The 20,356-nt window shown below is 47.2% G+C and overlaps 1 long non-coding RNA gene across 1 annotated transcript in view; it reads left to right on the forward strand.

Annotated features, from left to right (window-relative positions):
* Positions 1-20,356, forward strand: part of LOC137570954 (uncharacterized) — a 123,545-nt gene that overhangs the window by 76,394 nt on the left and 26,795 nt on the right. The window lies entirely within an intron of this gene.

The following is a 20,356-nucleotide window of genomic DNA, read 5'->3' on the forward strand; positions in this document are numbered from 1 at the left end:
ATTATTTTCTTGTAGAGGAACCGTTCTATTTGCAACTAAGGGGCACGGCGATGGGCTCGAACGTGGCCCCGTCCTACGCAAACGTCTTTATGAATGCATACGAAGAGACTTTCGTTTATACTAATGATATTTTTTACTAAATTTGCATTCTGTTGGATGCGCTATATAGACAATGTTTTTTGCGTGTGGGCGGGACCACGTTCGGGCCTTGAAGAGCTGGTGTGTCAATTACAATCTCAGTGTCCAGCGATTAGGCTGACTATTAACTGTGACCAACGGGAGGTTAGTTCTTTAGACACAATGGTGAAGTTATCCAACGGTAGACTTGGTACACATTTATATATCAAGCCCACTGACACTAATTCTACTCTGTTATATGACAGTTTTCACCCTCCCAACACTATCTTATAGATCCCTGGCAGCCAGTTTGAGAGAGTTAAGCGTATAGTTGACGATGACCCTCTTAGAGACATGAGACTAGATGAAATGACTGATAGATTCAAACGTATACATTATCCTAGATCATTGTTGGAGAAAGCAAGACAGGGTCTAAATGAGGATAGATCAGGCAGGACTAATAGAAGACGAGGACACAATAAAAGAATCCCATTTGTTAGCCAATATAACGTTTATAGTGATCGTATAGCTAAAATTATACGTACCAATTGGTCTCTGTTAAAAGAGAATTTCCCTGATATACCAGAATTTCAGGCCCCTCCCCTTATGTCATACAAACGAGCACCCACACTTCATGATAAATTAGTACATGCTGACCTAGGGTCCCAGAAAAGATTGATTACTTCTAGAAGACCCAATGGTACATATCCATGTTTGGGATGTGTACACTGTAATAGTGTGATTAAAGGCAATAACTTTATACACCCACACAATGGTACAAGTTTTAAAATTAAAGGCCAATTTGACTTCAATTCCAAATTTGTGATATATTTATTAAAATGTCCCTGTGGCCTATTATATATAGGCCAGACTACACAGAGAATAAAAGATAGATTAACTGCCCATAAAAGTACCATTAGGACTAAAAAAGTAGAGTTACCGGTACCATCCCATTTTTGTTACTGCAGGACATACCACAAGCTAATTGAGAGTCCAAATTATTGAACAGGTTAAATGTGGGAGGAGAGGTGGCAATAGAATCCAAAAATTACTTTATCGTGAGGCATATTGGATACGTAGATTGGATACAATTGAACCAAGGGGTATGAACAGGGAATATGATATGACTCCTTTTTTATGATGTTGTATGATCTGTTTTCATTCTAGGATTTTTACATTGGCTATTTTTATGGCATTAACAACAGTTAACTACATTGTCTTATCCATAGGTTATACGTTGTAGTTATGAGTGTTATTTGTACCACTAATGTGATTTATGACAGTTCTCCTTGATGTTTATACATGTGTGGTATTGTTTTTTAACACTAGGGGCTTGATTCACAAAGCGGTGCTAACCTACTTAGCACGTCTAAAGTCTTTAGATGCGCTAACCAGGGTGCTAAGTAGGTTAGCACCGGATTTCTCAATCAGATCGCGCGCTAAGTTTGCGCGCATAAAGTTTTACGCGCGCAAAGTTTTACGCGCGCTAAGTCCCATAGGGTTTAATGGGCACTTCACGCGGTGCGCCCTGCGCTCTGTGCAGTACGCGCGTAAAGTTTTATGCGCATAAAGTTTTGCGCGCGTAAAGTTTTATGCGCGAAAAGCTTGTTTAGACGTGCTAAGGGGTTTTCACAGGCGTGCTATCAGTTAGCACCGCTTTGTGAATCAAGCCCAAGATGTCCCACTTTCTATTGTAGATTGCTGTGCCGCTGAAACCTGCATATAGCGGGTTCTTGTACCAGACCGCGGGGCGGAAGGCGTACTTCCGTCCATGATGCGTACCTTGACGCGCATGAGGGCGATCCACGCCCAACATGGTAGCGTCATCCTCGGCCTATGGGCGGTCCTTCTGGCCGCTGTGGGAGCCTCTAGTTCCCCATCAGGTCCGCCTCGGTTAGGGGCGTGTCCTGATGATTAGGTCATCGCGGGGAGTCTCCCTATAGGTCGGCGGTGCACTGAGTGGGCGTTGGTTGCGCTGTTCCGCCCCGCTGTCTGGCGAGTTTGAACGTTTGTGCGCACGCTGCATGTGCATACATGAGTTCCCCATTAGGTCCGCTAGAGCGAGACATAAGGGGATTGGTCGCCAGAGGTGACTACTTCAGCGTGATTGGCTGATTATCCATGGTAGCTAATATATAAAGAGTTTGTGATGTAACGTTATTTAGACACTGACAGGAACTTGAAAAAGGAGGATTGACCTCTGAAACGTCGTTCACTGTGTCATGATGTCTGTTCAATAAATCCATTGAGCTATATTTACTGGATGGTGCCGGTCTTCATTCCTTCTAACCTAAAGAGGTTATCTTCTGGGTAGAAGTAATGATAAGAAGCCTTCTTTAACAAATGTGGCGTTATTTTTTTCTGCAGAAATAATGCTTTACAAACCGCCATATTTATAAACAGGCCCCACAAATGGGCTTTACGACTTCAGGCACCAAACGCGTTGGCTATACCAGGTTGGTACACGCCACGCAATTTTTGCTTCAGACCCGATTCGGGTGAGTGATCAGAATGATATTCCGATCTGACATCGATTAGATTGCTAGCATACACACGTGTGATTTTTTTTTTCTTCAGATTTCAGAGATCAAGGACGTACACACGGACAATAACCAGTATTTTAATAATTTTCAGCACGTCCAATCTGCTTGCGAATGAGAAAGAGATTGATTTTGAGATTGGATCAGTTGCTTACAATCAGTAGGCTGTATTTTTTTTTTTTTTTTGCCTTATCTGATCATTTTCTCAATCAGAAATAGAATCTGACCTAAAAATTGCATGATGTCTACCATTTTTAAAGAAAACTGGAGGCAACGTTTGGGTCAAAAAACACATACTTACCAAAGGATCCTGTGGAGACTTCTCGTGTCTTCCACGCCGTTACACGCCGGAATCCCCCCCCAAAGAACCGCACCACACTCCCCTCCATGCACCAGAACGGCCCAACTGCACCCATACTCCGCAGGCGTGGCTATACTTGCACAGACGTAGTATGGCTGCTCTTGTTTCTGCAGAGAAGCACAGCTTTCTTCAATCCAACAAGCCATTGTCAAATTACTTCAGGGGGTCCGCGTACGGCAACGGGGGACTGGAGGACTGTGAAGGAAGCCTCTACAGTAGGGGTGGGCAAACATTTTTTAGATCATTCCCACACTTGAGTTTGTGTCCCTCTCCCATTCTCCCTCCGGAAAACGTGCGGATGGAAGATTGAGTGGTTACTCACCCAATCTCACTTTCCAGTGGCAATCTCCAGGGCAACAGCAGTGTCATGTGACACGCTGGTACGTTCTGAGGGCAGGTCAAATGATGCAGCCTTTGCCATGAAGACCAGCGCTGAAGAGTACGATTGGGTGAGTAAAGGACAGTGGGAGGGAGAGTGCAACCGCGTCCTCTATTGGCGGGCTGCCTTAATAGCGACCGCTGGCTTGCCTTTTCTTAGGCAAGTATCTGTTGCTTAAGCCGGGGTTTGCCTCTTGTACACTTTAAGAAGAGCGACACAACATTAGTTTTGTTGTGACTGCATTACGCTTATCTTATAAGACAAATAACCAGTGGACATATTCTAATGTTGCACATGATATTAGTCCTGACACACGTCGACATATAATCAGAAAATCTAATGGCCATAATGGATGAAGGGTTCTCACGCTGTTTGCCGCACTCAGTGTATCATCAGCAAAATTACGGGCTGTCGGCAAAGGCGCGGCGGGCCGCTCGCAATACATCCATTTCCCAGGCAGGAAAAATGTGGCCAATAATTTATGCCTCTGTAACCGAATCTTTATACACTTCTGATGAAATGAATATTTAAATTGAGTAATTATTCATTTTAATTGACTTTCCTGCTGACTAAAGTGGTTTCGCTTTCATTATTGATAACGTACGGCCAAAAAGTAGCGGCGGAAGAATCAGTCATGCATTTGCTAGCGAGGAGATTTCCCACCGGCAACGATTAATGATGGAAGCCGGGGTGCGATGCTGAAAAACAACTGCCGCTGCTTGGCGGCCATTTTGGTTGTTAAAGGAAATACAGGGAGGCAGGAGGGGGCCGAGAAACTAACAGCAGCGAAATGTCTAGATTATGGTATTTCATACGAGACTCTGGAGTGGTGGGAAGGGAGGGAACCATACGGTTTCTGTGTTTCACCCGTCAATCACCAAACTTAAACTATTAATATTATATATTTATATAGCACTGACATTTTCTGCAGCACATTACACAGTACATAGTCATGTCACTGACTGTCCTCCGAGGAGCTCACAATCTAATACTACCATAGTCATAGTGTAATGTCCTACCATATTATTATTATTTATATAGCACTGACATCTCAAGCACTTCACAGAGTACCTAGACATGTCACTGACTGTCCTCAGAGGAGCTCACAATCTAATCCTACCATAGTCATAGCATAATGTCAAACCATATTATTATTATGTATTTATATAGTAGTGACATCTTCTGCAGCACTTTACAGAGTACCTAGTCATGCTACGGTACTGACTGTCCTCAGCGGAGCTCACAATCCAATCCTACCATAGTCGTACTCTAATGTCCTACCATATTATTCTTAAGTATTTATATAGCACTGACATCTTCTGCATCACTTTACAGAGTACCTAGTCATGTCATGTCACTGACTGTCCTCAGAGGAGCTCACTCCTACTATAGTCAGTCAATTTTGGGGGGGACCCAATTAACTTATCAGTAGTGATGGGCATTCACCCTTTCTTGTTGTGAGAGACTAGGCTAGGGGCACCTCTTTAGCAGATATTAATGCAGCTAAGCAAGAAAGGAGGTGTGGTCCATTGTATTGGTTTCTTGTGGCAAAACCCTACGACAGACTAGTGGTTCCTTTAAACACCAGTAAAGTAGCTATGCATCAACTTATTACCAGCAAATTAAAAGTTAGGAGATGCATGGCCTTAAGGGTTCTCATGGGACTTTGTGCAAACCCAGCACCTGATCAAAATCTATGGGCCACAGACTAAGCAGGGCCGGATATTTTCATGAGATTTAAGCCATTTCCTTTAGCTTTCAGGCTGATGGTAGTGTTGGGCGAACAGTGTTCGCCACTGTTCGGGTTCTGCAGAACATCACCCTGTTCGGGTGATGTTCGAGTTCGGCCGAACACCTGATGGTGTTCGGCCAAACTGTTCGGCCATATGGCCGAACTAAGAGCGCATGGCCGAACGTTACCCGAACGTTCGGCTAGCGCTGTGATTGGCCGACAGAGTCACGTGTAGTGTTGGGCGAACATCAAGTCTAACAATATGTCTTCTACCTGCATGAGACATTTCGTGAGATTCAGACGTTGCTAACGGCCATGGCTGAGATTTATGTACGTCACCATCACTACCATTGAAATTGCCCAAATAAACAGGTTAATGTGACCCTAGGCTATGACCTCTTCGGCCTAGGGGCCCGAAACTCACCAGTCATGTTCCCCCTAAGGGCACTACAATGCTAGAAAATTTGCCACTGCTGAGCAATTGCCCTTTGAAAAGATGTGAGATTTTGGAAAGTGAAATAGGGAGGCAATGAAAGCCTATGGGGGATTTTACGAATTTTGGACCCCTGTAACTCTGGTTTGCAGAGATGTAGGGAACCCATCTTTGGAGCCCAAGTCTAACAATATGTCTTCTACCTGCATGAGACATTTCGTGAGATTCAGACGTTGCTAACGGCCATGGCTGCGATTTATGTACGTCAGACTCGCCACCATTGAAATTGCCCAAATAAACAGGTTTTTGTGACCCTAGGCTATGACCTCTTCGGCCTAGGGGCCCGAAACTCACCACTCATGTTCCCCCTAAGGGTCCCTACAATGCTAGAAAATTTGCCACTGCTGAGCAATTGCCCTTTGAAAAGATGTGAGATTTTGGAAAGTGAAATAGGGAGGCAATGAAAGCCTATGGGGGATTTTACCAATTTTGGACCCCTGTAACTCTGGTTTGCAGAGATGTAGGGACCCCATCTTTGGAATCCAAGTCTAACAATATGTCTTCTACCTGCATGAGACATTTCGTGAGATTCAGACGTTGCTAACGGCCATGGCTGAGATTTATGTACGTCACCATCACTACCATTGAAATTGCCCAAATAAACAGGTTAATGTGACCCTAGGCTATGACCTCTTCGGCCTAGGGGCCCGAAACTCACCAGTCATGTTCCCCCTAAGGGCACTACAATGCTAGAAAATTTGCCACTGCTGAGCAATTGCCCTTTGAAAAGATGTGAGATTTTGGAAAGTGAAATAGGGAGGCAATGAAAGCCTATGGGGGATTTTACCAATTTTGGACCCCTGTAACTCTGGTTTGCAGAGATGTAGGGAACCCATCTTTGGAGCCCAAGTCTAACAATATGTCTTCTACCTGCATGAGACATTTCGTGAGATTCAGACGTTGCTAACGGCCATGGCTGCGATTTATGTACGTCAGACTCGCCAACATTGAAATTGCCCAAATAAACAGGTTTTTGTGACCCTAGGCTATGACCTCTTCGGCCTAGGGGCCCGAAACTCACCAGTCATGTTCCCCCTAAGGGTCCCTACAATGCTAGAAAATTTGCCACTGCTGAGCAATTGCCCTTTGAAAAGATGTGAGATTTTGGAAAGTGAAATAGGGAGGCAATGAAAGCCTATGGGGGATTTTACCAATTTTGGACCCCTGTAACTCTGGTTTGCAGAGATGTAGGGACCCCATCTTTGGAATCCAAGTCTAACAATATGTCTTCTACCTGCATGAGACATTTCGTGAAATTCAGACGTTGCTAACGGCCATGGCTGAGATTTATGTACGTCAGCATCACTAACATTGAAATTGCCCAAAAAAACAGGTTTTTGTAACCCTAGGCTGTGACCTCTTCGGCCTAGGACTGCATTGAACACGACCTACGTATTGTGCGCATTCTGGACAACACCAATTACTGGGGTTATACCCTTCTGGATCCACGGTACAAACACAATGTTCCAAAACTGCTTGAAGAAAGAGTCAGACAGGTCAAAATGGAAGAATACCAGCAGGCCCTTGTGGAGACTTTAGAGAGGAGATTGACATCCTCCCCCTCCTCTAGCCAGTTGTACGCCGACAGACTGACTTCCGCTAACCCAGGACGACCAGGAGGGCAGCAAACAACACAAGCCGCAGCTAGTGCCCAAAAGGGAATGGTATCGGCAGTGTCCTTGGAGTGGGAACATTTTCTGACACCCATGCAGCAGCACACAGAACAGCAAGCGTGCAGATCCACCTCCAACACCGATCGCCTGGAGAAGATGGTCAAGGACTACATGTCAGATGGCATAGCTGTGTTGAACAATCCATCTGCACCCTTCAACTATTGGGTATCGAAGCTAGACACCTGGCACAAACTGGCAATGTACGCAATAGAGGTGCTGGCTTGCCCGGCAGCCAGCGTTATGTCGGAACGCTGTTTCAGTGCTGCCGGAGGCATCATCACAGATCGGCGTATCCGCCTCTCCACAGAAAATGCAGACCCTCTGACTCAAATTAAAATGAATCAATCCTGGATTGGAAACGACTACGCAACACTCCCGGACCCCAACCAAGTAACATGAACAATGAACATCTGTGATGGGTTAGCGTTTCCGGTCCCTGTTTATTGAACCTCTCATCTGTATTACATTTATGACTGCATGGCGACAAAATGCAAATTGCTATCTGCACGCTTCTTGTCCTCATGCAAGGCCTGGGTTGTTGTGTCTCAAAGCGTGGCCTTCTCCTCCTGCGCCACCCTCCTCCTGTTCCATCACGTGTGCTGCTGCTGGGTTAGCGTTACCGGTCCCTTTTCCTGGAACCTCTTATATGTATTACATTTATGACTGCATGGCGACAAAAAGCATGTTACCTGTGCAAAGAAACATGACATTTCCCACATTTAAAAGACAGTTTTCCCTTTGAAACTTTAAAATCGATTTTCTCAAAAACTATAAGCTCTTTTTGCTAATTTTTTTTCCTCTTGTACCCACTCCCAATGTGCACATACCCTGTAAATTTGGGGTATGTAGCATGTAAGGAGGCTTTACAAAGCTCGAAAGTTCGGGTCCCCATTGACTTCCATTATGTTCGGAGTTCGGCGCGAACACCCGAACATCGTGGCGATGTTCGGCGAACGTTCGCGAACCCGAACATCTAGGTGTTCGCCCAACACTAGCTGATGGCCTTTGCAGGTGATTAACCACTTCCCGACCGCCTAACGCACAGAGGCGGCCGGGAAGTGGAGCCCTTAAGGACCGGCTCACCCACAGAGGCGGCGGTCCATTTAAGGGCATGGGCTGAGCGATCGCGTCATCCGTGACGCGATCCTCCGCCGGCGCCTGTCACCGCTCACTCGCCGCAACATCCCGCCGGCTATACGGAAGCGCCGGCGGGATGTTAACCCCGCGATCGCCGCATACAAAGTGTATAATACACTTTGTAATGTTTACAAAGTGTATTATACAGGCTGCCTCCTGCCCTGGTGGTCCCAGTGTCCGAGGGACCACCAAAGCAGGCTGCAGCCACCCTAGTCTGCACCCAAGCACACTGATTTCTCCCCCCCCTGCCTCAGATCGCCCACAGCACCCATCAGACCCCCCCCCTGCCCACCCCCCAGACCCCTGTTTGCACCCAATCACCCCCCTAATCACCCATCAATCACTCCCTGTCACTATCTGTCAACGCTATTTTTTTTTTATCCCCCCCCCCTGCTCCCTGCCCCCTCCTGATCACCCCCACCCCTCAGATTCTCCCCAGACCCCCCCCCCCAGACCACCCCCCCCTGTTTACTGTATGCATCTATCCCCCTGATCACCTGTCAATCACCTGTCAATCACCTGTCAATCACCCGTCAATCACCCATCAATCACCCGTCAATCACCCCCTGTCACTGCCACCCATCAATCAGCCCCTAACCTGCCCCTTGCGGGCAATCTGATCACCCCCCCACACCAATAGATCGCCCACACATCCGACATCAGATCACCTCCCAAATCCATTGTTTACATCTATTCTCTCCTCTAAACACCCACTAATTACCCATCAATCACCCATCAATCACCCCCTATCACCACCTGTCACTTTTACCTATCAGATCAGACCCTAATCTGCCCCTTGCGGGCACCCAATCACCCGCCCACACACTCAGATTGCCCTCTGACCCCCCCTTATCAATTCACCAGTGCATTAATTACATCTGTTCTTCCCTGTAATAACCCACTGATCACCTGTCAATCACCTGCCAATCACCTATCACCCATCAATCACCCCCTGTCACTGCCACCCATCAATCAGCCCCTAACCTGCCCCTTGCGGGCAATCTGATCACCCACCCACACCATTAGATCGCCCGCAAACCCGCCGTCAGATTACCTCCCAAATGTATCGTTTACATCTGTTATCTTCTCTAAACACCCACTAATTACCCATCAATCACCCATCAATCACCCCCTATCACCACCTGTCACTGTTACCTATCAGATCAGACCCTAATCTGCCCCTTGCGGGCACCCAATCACCCGCCCACACGCTCAGATTGCCCTCAGACCCCCCCCCCCCTTATCAATTCGCCAGTGCATTAATTACATCTGTCCTTCCCTGTAATAACCCACTGATCACCTGTCAATCACCTGCCAATCACCTATCACCCATCAATCACCCCCTGTCACTGCCATCCAACAATCAGCCCCTAACCTGCCCCTTGCGGGCAATCTGATCACCCACCCACACCAATAGATCGCCCGCAGATCCGACATCAGATCACCACCCAAGCGCAGTGTTTCCATCTATTCTCTCCTCTAAACACCCACTAATTACCCATCAATCACTCCCTATCACCACCTGTCACTGTTACCTATCAGATCAGACCCTAATCTGCCCCTTGCGGGCACCCAGTCGCCCGCCTACACGCTCAGATTGCCCTCAGACCCCCCCTTATCAATTCGCCAGTGCAATATTTACATCTGTTCTCCCCTGTAATAACCCACTGATTACCTGTCAATCACCTATCAATCACCCATCAATCACCCCCTGTCACTGCCACCCATCAATCACCCCCTGTCACTGCCACCCATCAATCACCCGCTGTCACTGCCACCCATCAATCAGCCCCTAACCTGCCCCTTGCGGGCAAACTGATCACCCACCCACACCAATAGATCGCCCGCAGATCCGACATCAGATCACCACCTAAGCGCAGTTTTCCATCTATTCTCTACCCTAAACACCCACTAATTACCCATCAATCACCCCCTGTCACTGCTACCTATCAGATTAGACCCCTATCTGCCCCTAGGGCACTCAATCACCCGCCCACACCCTCAGAATGCCCTCAGACCCCAGCCCTGATCACCTCGCCAGTGCATTGCTTGCATCTATTCCCCCCTCTAATCACACCTTGAGACACCCATCAATCACCTCCTGTCACCCCCTAGCACACCTACCCATCAGATCAGGCCCCAATTTGCCCCGTGTGGGCTCCTGATCACTCGGCCAAACCCTCAGACCCCCTTCCGATCACCTCCCCAGTGCATGGATTGCATCTATTTTCCCCTCTAACCACCCCCTGAGACACCCATCAATCACCTCCTGTCACCCCCCTAGCACTCCTATCCATCAGATCAGGCCCAATACAACCTGTCATCTAAAAGGCCACCCTGCTTATGACCGGTTCCACAAAATTCGCCCCCTCATAGACCACCTGTCATCAAAATTTGCAGATGCTTATACCCCTGAACAGTCATTTTGAGACATTTGGTTTCCAGACTACTCACGGTTTTGGGCCTGTAAAATGCCAGGGCGGTATAGGAACCCCACAAGTGACCCCATTTTAGAAAAAAAAGACACCCCAAGGTATTATGTTAGGTGTATGACGAGTTCATAGAAGATTTTATTTTTTGTCAAAAGTTAGCGGAAATTAATTTTTATTGGTTTTTTTTCACAAAGTGTCATTTTTCACTAACTTGTGACAAAAAATAAAATCTTCTATGAACTCGCCATACACCTAACGGAATACCTTGGGGTGTCTTCTTTCTAAAATGGGGTCACTTGTGGGGTTCCTATACTGCCCTGGCATTTTAGGGGCCCTAAACCGCGAGGAGTAGTCTAGAAAACAAATGCTTCAAAATGACCTGTGAATAGGACGTTGGGCCCCTTAGCGCACCTAGGCTGCAAAAAAGTGTCACACATGTGGTACCGCCGTACTCAGGAAAAGTAGTATAATGTGTTTTGGGGTGTATTTTTACACATACCCATGCTGGGTGGGAGAAATTTCTATGTAAATGGACAATTGTGTGTAAAAAAATCAAACAATTGTCATTTACAGAGATATTTCTCCCACTTAGCATGGGTATGTGTAAAAATACACCCCAAAACGCATTATACTACTTCTCCTGAGTACAGCGGTACCACATGTGTGGCACTTTTTTACACCCTAAGTACGCTAAGGGGCCCAAAGTCCAATGAGTACCTTTAGGATTTCACAGGTCATTTTGCGACATTTGGTTTCAAGACTACTCCTCACGGTTTAGGGCCCCTAAAATGCCAGGGCAGTATAGGAACCCCACAAATGACCCCATTCTAGAAAGAAGACACCCAAAGGTATTCCGTACGGAGTATGGTGAGTTCATAGAAGATTTTATTTTTTGTCACAAGTTAGCGGAAAATGACACTTTGTGAAAAAAAACTATTAAAATCAATTTCCGCTAACTTGTGACAAAAAAATCAAAACTTCTATGAACTCACCATACTCCTAACGGAATACCTTGGGGTGTCTTCTTTCTAAAATGGGGTCATTAGTGGGGTTCCTATACTGCCCTGGCATTTTAGGGGCCCTAAACCGTGAGGAGTAGTCTTGAAACAAAAATGACCTGTAAAATCCTAAAGGTACTCATTGGACTTTGGGCCCCTTAGTGCAGTTAGGGTGCAAAAAAGTGCCACACATGTGGTATCGCCGTACTCGGGAGAAGTAGTACAATGTGTTTTGGGGTGTATTTTTACACATACCCATGCTGGGTGGGAGAAATACCTCTGTAAATGACAATCTTTTGATTTTTTTTACACACAATTGTCCATTTACAGAGGTATTTCTCCCACCCAGCATGGGTATGTGTAAAAATACACCCCAAAACACATTGTACTACTTCTCCCGAGTATGGCGATACCACATGTGTGGCACTTTTTTGCACCCTAACTGCGCTAAAGGGCCCAAAGTCCAATGAGTACCTTTAGGATTTCACAGGTCATTTTGAGAAATTTCGTTTCAAGACTACTCCTCACGGTTTAGGGCCCCTAAAATGCCAGGGCAGTATAGGAACCCCACAAATGACCCCATTTTAGAAAGAAGACACCCCAAGGTATTCCGTTAGGAGTATGGTGAGTTCATAGAAGATTTTATTTTTTGTCAAAAGTTAGCGGAAATTGATTTTAATTGTGTTTTTTCACAAAGTGTCATTTTCCGCTAACTTGTGACAAAAAATAAAATCTTCTATGAACTCGCCATACTACTAACGGAATACCTTGGGGTGTCTTCTTTCTAAAATGGGGTCATTTGTGGGGTTCCTATACTGCCCTGGCATTTTAGGGGCCCTAAACCGTGAGGAGTAGTCTTGAAACGAAATTTCTCAAAATGACCTGTGAAATCCTAAAGGTACTCATTGGACTTTGGGCCCTTTAGCGCAGTTAGGGTGCAAAAAAGTGCCACACATGTGGTATCGCCGTACTCAGGAGAAGTAGTATAATGTGTTTTGTGGTGTATTTTTACACATACCCATGCTGAGTGGGAGAAATATCTCTGTAAATGGACAATTGTGTGTAAAAAAAATTAACAAATTGTCATTTACAGAGATATTTCTCCCACCCAGCATGAGTATGTGTAAAAATACACCCCAAAACACATTATACTACTTCTCCTGAGTACGGCAATACCACATGTGTGGCACTTTTTTGCAGCCTAACTGCGCTAAGGGGTCCAAAGTCCAATGAGCACCTTTAGGCTTTACAGGGGTGCTTACAATTTAGCACCCCCCAAAATGTCAGGACAGTAAACACACCCCACAAATGATCCCATTTTGGAAAGAATACCCTTCAAGGTATTCAGAGAGGGGCATGGTGAGTCCGTGGCAGATTTCATTTTTTTTTTGTCGCAAGTTAGAAGAAATGGAAACTTTTTTTTTTTCTCACAAAGTGTCATTTTCCGCTTACTTGTGACAAAAAATAATATCTTCTATGAACTCACTATGCCTCTCAGTGAATACTTTGGGATGTCTTCTTTCCAAAATGAGGTCATTTGGGGGGTATTTATACTATCCTGGAATTCTAGCCCCTCATGAAACATGACAGGGGGTCAGAAAAGTCAGAGATGCTTGAAAATGGGAAAATTCACTTTTTGCACCATAGTTTGTAAACGCTATAACTTTTACCCAAACCAATAAATATACACTGAATGGGTTTTTTTTTATCAAAAACATGTTTGTCCACATTTTTCGCGCTGCATGTATACAGGCATGGTCGGAATAGCCGATTTCCGTTTCCTGCACAATTCCGCATTCCGACATATAGAAATTCCGTTACCGTTCCATTCCGACGGTATACCGGGTCAGTTCCGCGGAATTCCGATTTACACGGAGTTCCGTCGGAAAAATCTCTCTCTCTCTCTCTCTCTCTCTCTCTCTCTCTCTCTTCCTCCTCCATCCATCCATCTCATGCAGTAGGGAATTGCAGATTTTCAAAACAGCTTATATACCATAGCTGGGATTTGAACCCAGAACCTAGTGTGTAGTAGGTATCTGTCTTACCCTCTAGACCATGACCCACACTACATGCTAAAGCTGCCGGTAGCATAAACCATACTTCCATTATGATCAATTCGATAGAAAAAGTAGCATGATTAAGGATTTGTACTTTTTGAAAAGCATGCTTATTTATATACCATAGCTGGGATTTGAACCCAGAATCTAGTGTGTAGTAGGTGTTCCGGTCATTATCGGAATTGACCTAATTCCGGCCGGAATCACGGAATTTATAATTCCGCGGAATTTTCCGAGCATCCCTACTGATGTATACAGAAATTTTACTTTATTTGAAAAATGTCAGCACAGAAAGTTAAAAAAATCATTTTTTTGCCAAAATTCATGTCTTTTTTGATGAATATAATAAAAAGTAAAAATCGCAGGAGCAATCAAATAGCACCAAAAGAAAGCTTTATTAGTGACAAGAAAAGGAGCCAAAATTCATTTAGGTGGTAGGTTGTATGAGCGAGCAATAAACCGTGAAAGCTGCAGTGGTCTGAATGGAAAAAAAGTGGCCGGTCCTTAAGGGGTAGAAAGCCCTAGGTCCTCAAGTGGTTAAACACCATGACTAAGCCTACTAATAGGAGAGATTTCAGAGACAGACTGGCTTTTTTCACAATTAGAGTTAGGGATTCTTGGCTTAAGCACTTCCGAGATGATACAGGGTTCAACTTTCAATGAGGTAGTAGTATTCAGGGTAGCACAGACTTGCTTTTTTCTGAAGAACAGAAGTCTACTCCCTCATGCCTGTGGTAAAGTGGGTGAAGTCCTCCATCCATTGTGTGCTATTTGGGGGCTTGAATTCTTTGGACATGCTCCGGGGTCAAGGGCAATAGTGATGGTCACGTCTACGAGAACTCATGAAGAAGGATGTGATCAGTTTAGTCAGTTGATAGCGGGGGAATTTCTAACCTTTTTGTCACAGTGGGACACACATAGAGCCGGATCATCCACAAGGCAACTTAGGCAGGTGCCTAGGGCTTGGAGACAATCTGGGGCCTGGTTTAAGCTAGCCCACAACAAATCTTGCCAAAAAAAGCTAGATGGCCATCAAGGGTGGGTCCAAAGTCGTTGCTTGAATAGGGCACTATTTCACCTTAATCCATCTCCAGATGCACAGGAGGGCAGAGGTGGCACAGGAGGACTGAAAGTGGCACAAGAAGACAGAAGAAGGCACAAGGGCACAGAGGAAGGCAGAAAAGGGGAAAGGAGGAGGCACAAACACCAGTGGGAGCGTGGCTTTGTTCAGGAGGTGTGGTTTAGTTCGGGGTGGGGCTTAGTTTGGGGCAGGCTTAATCAGGGCCATGGTGCCCCCCAGGACCAATGGCACTCCAGGCAGTGGCCTGGAATGCCTATACCTACAAATGCACCTGGATGATAGATATGTAAGTCTCTGATATGTCATGATCATGTGCTAAAGCAGGGTGAGATCCCAGCAAATCAGACCTTTGCAAATCTATCAGCTGAACAAACAAATCACATACTTCTCTGAGTTCTCCTACACACAGGGATGTAACTAGACTTAATAGGGCCGTCCTGCAAAAATGATAGCATGGGGCCCCCTTTGTCCCGGGACCCCATGGGATTGGGAGCCGGTGAATGGCAGTAGAGAGTGTTCTGTTGTGAAGCAGCCTCTGGAAGCAGGAAAAAATTACACACTCCCTTAAGGGGCACACGGTTTTTGTGAGTGAATGTGGAGGTTTCTTTGCTAATTGGCTGCGCTTGAGGTTAGGGAGAGGGAGAAGGAGGGCCCCCAAAGCCTCTGGGCTCTGCAATGGCAGGGGTCCCAGCGGTGCTTGCTACCCCCATGCCTACACATGACCATCACTAAAGGTCAACTGTGGAGAATTTGTTTATTCATTTCTTGATCTTGGAGGAAGAAAGGGTAAGACTGTCCTTAGAGTAAATTTGTTTATTCATTTCTTGATCTTGGAGGAAGAAAGGGTAAGTAAATTTCTGAGGCACAAGTTGCCACGGACATTTGTAACAATAAACCTGAGTGGTTGGAGCAGGCCAAAATCAGGATCACTTGATTCTTCTGATGCTTAATCAGCAGAAGACAGTTTGATAAATATGTGTCCTTCCAGCATCTGAGGAGCTTCACTGTTTTGTCTCATGGCCACAAGATCTGAAGGTTACCTGTGTGGCAAACCTCCTCTTATGGACGTGTTGATATAATCAGCACCCTTGTGGAAAGGAACTGTGGCGGGTAGTATAACTCAGAAGACCCTATCCAGCAGAACTAAAAACAAGATGAAAGAGCTAGGTTGTTCTTTGGCCTTAAAGATAGCACAGGTTCTTTGAAGAAGTCAAGATCAGGGATCTTACAGGTCTTGAGGTTTTTTTCATGCTGACTTTGTAAGGAAGTCGCTTCACCAGGAGAAGATGAACATTTTCTGGACTGTACTCCAGGCCCGGAAGATGCAAATCTTCTCTTGATAAATTTCACAGAGGATATTACAGTAGAAAAAGTGACAGCGGCAATCAGCCAGTTTTCCATCAAGATGTCACCTGGGCCAGACGGTTTTACAACTGAATTTTACAAGGTCTTAAAATCGATTCTCGGCCTTGCATTTGGCTGAGGTCTCTAATAGCTTTTTTTCTCTGAGGGGATGCTTCCTCTTTCCACAAGGAGCTAAGCTGTGATGCTTTTGTCAAAGTGTGAAGATCCCTCAATGATTAGGAACTACAGCTATGTTAGCCTCCTCAGCGTTGGAGGGAAAGTGTGGGTAAGGATATTTTTCTGACGACATTGTCAGACTCCTTGGTTTTTCACCATCAGCCCAGTTCAGTCCAGGGTAGGAGTGAAGCAGGTAATTTGGGTGTGATATGCAGCAAGTAGAGGCTATGGTCGGTTTTTGGGCATCGGAGGCGCCAGATTTCCTCTATCTATATAGTATAACCAAACGCCGGCTTGTGGCGGCAAAAGCTCTGGAGATTGGCTTCATACAGGATCGGTTAAAGCCAGACTTGGGCAGCTCAGCTGTCACATCCCTCCCCCCTCCAGGTCTCCGCCTGCTTCAAGCATGTCGTCCCCTGAACATTTTTAGAGTAATATCAACTAACCTGTCCTGGGGCCAGGTCACTGAGAAGCGGCAGCCAGCGAGAATGGGTGGATGACGATGGGAGCATGGACAGATCATACACTGAAACAGGTTAGTTGATTTTACTTACAAAACTTTGTATAGCTCCCTAACCGGTGGCACAACTATATACTGTATATGCCTGGCTACATCATAGATGAACTTTGGGTGGGTGTGATGACTGCAGCGGTGACTCAAGGTAGCGGCGGTGGAGTTCAGTTGGGTAGTAGTGGTTAGTGGCATTGGATAGCGGCAAGGGTAGGTTAGTGTTCGGTGTAGGTAAGGGGTAGGTTAATGTTAGGTATAGATATGGGCAGGGGCGCCTCTAGCTATTTTGTCACTCCAGGCGAGAAAATCTGTGTCGCCCCCACCCCCATGGCGTCCTTCCATGAAAATAATCATAATGCGGCAGCGTTTAGACCAGGAAATAATCCTAATGCGGCAGCGTTTTTCATCAGAAAGTTCGCAATGCGTGCAGTGTATCACCAAAAAATACACGTAATGTAAGGCTGCAGAAGTGAGCTTACGGGCTGCAGGCCAGTGAACTGACGCGGCGTCTATTAGATACTGCAAGCCTGTTCACCACCTGGGGACACAACATCTGGTGGGGGGAGGGGTGACCACGGCCCCCCTGCACAGCACTCATGACCGCCCGGTCAGCCTGACACCCTCTACAATGGGTCAGAAGGAGGCACAAAAGGGGACAGAAGGAGTCACAGGGGGACTAAAGGGAGCACACGGGGACAGAAGGAGGCACAAAGGGGCACAGAAGGAGGCACAGGGGGACAGAGGAAGGCGCAGGGGACAGAGGAAGGCGCAGGGGACAGAGGAAGGCGCAGGGGACAGAGGTGGCACATGGGGACTGAGGAGGCACATGGAGACAGAAGGAGGCACAAAGGGATACAGAAGGAGGCACAGGAGGACAGAAGGAGGCAGAGTGGGACTGAAGGAGGAACAGGAGGGCAGAGGTAGCACAAGGGCACAAATAAAGGCAAAGGAGACATAAGCAGTGCTGCTCAACAGGATACCGGATATCCGAATAGACTCGGATATCCGAACTTTTTAGGCCTATCCGATCGGATCCGGATTCCGGATAGCTGGATGGGAATCCGGATAGCTCTATGCGGATAGTTGGTCTCATAACCCGGATACCCGCGGATACCGGTCGGATATCCGAATCCGGGTGCTGTAACCATGGACATTATGTCCATGACGTCATTCAGCCAATCAGAGCGCTCCCAGCCTAAGCCCAAGCACCCAATCACAGAGGAGAACCTTGGCCAGTCCCTCCTGTATATAAGGAGGGGGCCATGTTAAGAATCTCGTCCTTGCTTTGTGACTGCCACTGTGATAGGTTGTCCAGTGTGTTTGGCTGAAGCAAGTACATTATCCAAGTGATAACCCAGCGTTTTAACACTAAAACACCTTCTGGTTTTACTGTTGTACTGTGTTGTAGTTAGCTTAGCTAGTCTGTGTAATTTGTTAGTGTCAGTCAGTCTTGTCAGTCAGTCTTTCAGCTGCAGCAGCTGCGCTGCCTGTGCCTGCTACTAGGTCCTGTGTCTTTGTGTGTGCTGTGTCTGTGTGCACACACTCCAGGCTCCTTGCTGCTGGCTGGGCTGCTATTACTACTGCTACTGTGGTTTTGTATTGTGTAGTTGCAGACAGTGCTAGTACTACAGATTATTGCTGCTGTGCTGCTGCTGACTGAGTGAGCAGTGTCAGTGTGTTTAGTTGTTGTACTCCTGTCTGTCAATCTGCTGATCATTTCCAAGCCCGCCGCCAATAATAAAAGTGCACCAAGTACCCCACACACATCATCTGTGACGTCGACTCATCAGTGACAGTGAGTCTTGTACAGTACTATGTCTGGCACTGGCAGTGTGAGACGGGGGAGGGGAAAGGCCGGAAGGAGAGTGAGCAACATTACGGCCTCTGGCAGCAGTTCTGCCGCATCAGGCATTCCGCCGCTACCCACTGGCAGTCACGCTGCAGAGACGCAGCACCGTGTTGCGTCCATTTTCAAGCAGGGTCAGCGGCGCAGATTGGAGGAGAAGGACGCCGCGTCTGTGATGCAGCAGATGGCGCATGACGAGGAGCAAGCCAGTGACAGTGAGGCCACCACCACCACCAGCCCTAGCCCTAGAGAAAATATTCTCTGCAAAATTGGCTTTTCAGAAGAGTCTGAGATGCTGACAGTAATTGTTGGGGGGGAGCCCGTCCATGATGTGTCAGCAGAAGAGGAATTTGATGCGGGCTCATCATCCCAGCAGTTTGATGAAGGGGAGTTTGATGATGAGGTGAAGGACCCGGACTACCAGCGACCGGAGGGGCATGTCAGCTCTGACTCTGAGGAGGAGGAGTCAGTGGGTCTGGCACGCAGGTTGAGCATTTCAGGGATTGGCAGGAGCAGCAGTGGGCATGGAATACGTGACCCGCAGGCTGCTGCTCCATCTGTCAGTGGCACGACTACCACCAGCCGCACCACTCAACCCCAGGCCCTAACCACCACCGGCAGAAAATCCACAGCAGCATCCCGTTCTGAGCCACGTAAGGGAAAACACCAATCCCCAATATGGCAGTTTTTCCATCTGCCCTCACTGGATAGCAAGTATGTTACGTGCAAATTATGCCATGTGAAGCTGAGCAGAGGGTCTCACCCCTCCACTTATGGCACCTCCAGCTTCATAAATCATCTGGGCAATAAGCACAAACCTGAGCATCAGGAATTCAAGAGGCTGAAGGAAGCTGGCGCTGGCCCTTGCAGAGGTCAGAGCACTATAACAACCTTTGCCACTCCTGCTGACACTGAGGCCTCTTCAGGCAGCCAGTCCTCCTCAGTGGTCTCCTCTGTTCCCTCCTCAGCTTCCCGTGCAAGCCTAAAACGCCCCCACCACCAGACCCTGCTGAGTGACTCTTTTGTGGTCAGGGCTCAGCCTCCCGGCAGCCGTCGCATACGCCAGCTGAACGGCTTGCTGACACAGGCCATGTCCTCCCAGCTCCTCCCGTACTCGTTTGTGCAGGAGGGGAGCCGGATGCGTGCGCTCCTGCAGTGCGCAGCGCCGGATTGGCCAATCCCCAGCCGGCACTACTTTGCACGCAAGGCCATCCCAGCACTGCACCGCTTTGTAAAGGCCAACGTGGAGCGTGGGCTGGATCATGCGCTTGGTGCGCGCGTCCATGTGACAATGGACTCATGGAGCAGCCGCTTCGGGACAGGCCGCTATTTGTCCTTCACCGCGCACTGGGTCAGTTTGGTGGAAGGGGGTGAAGAGGAGACAGCAGCATCATCACCCCGGTGGGTGGTGCCACCCCGCAGCAGGGTCAGGGGAAGTGCAGCAGCTTCCAGCTCTGATCCGGTTCCATCCGCCGCCA

The sequence above is a fragment of the Hyperolius riggenbachi genome, chromosome 4 (genome assembly GCF_040937935.1).
Source record: "Hyperolius riggenbachi isolate aHypRig1 chromosome 4, aHypRig1.pri, whole genome shotgun sequence".
Classification (NCBI taxonomy): Eukaryota; Metazoa; Chordata; class Amphibia; order Anura; family Hyperoliidae; genus Hyperolius; species Hyperolius riggenbachi.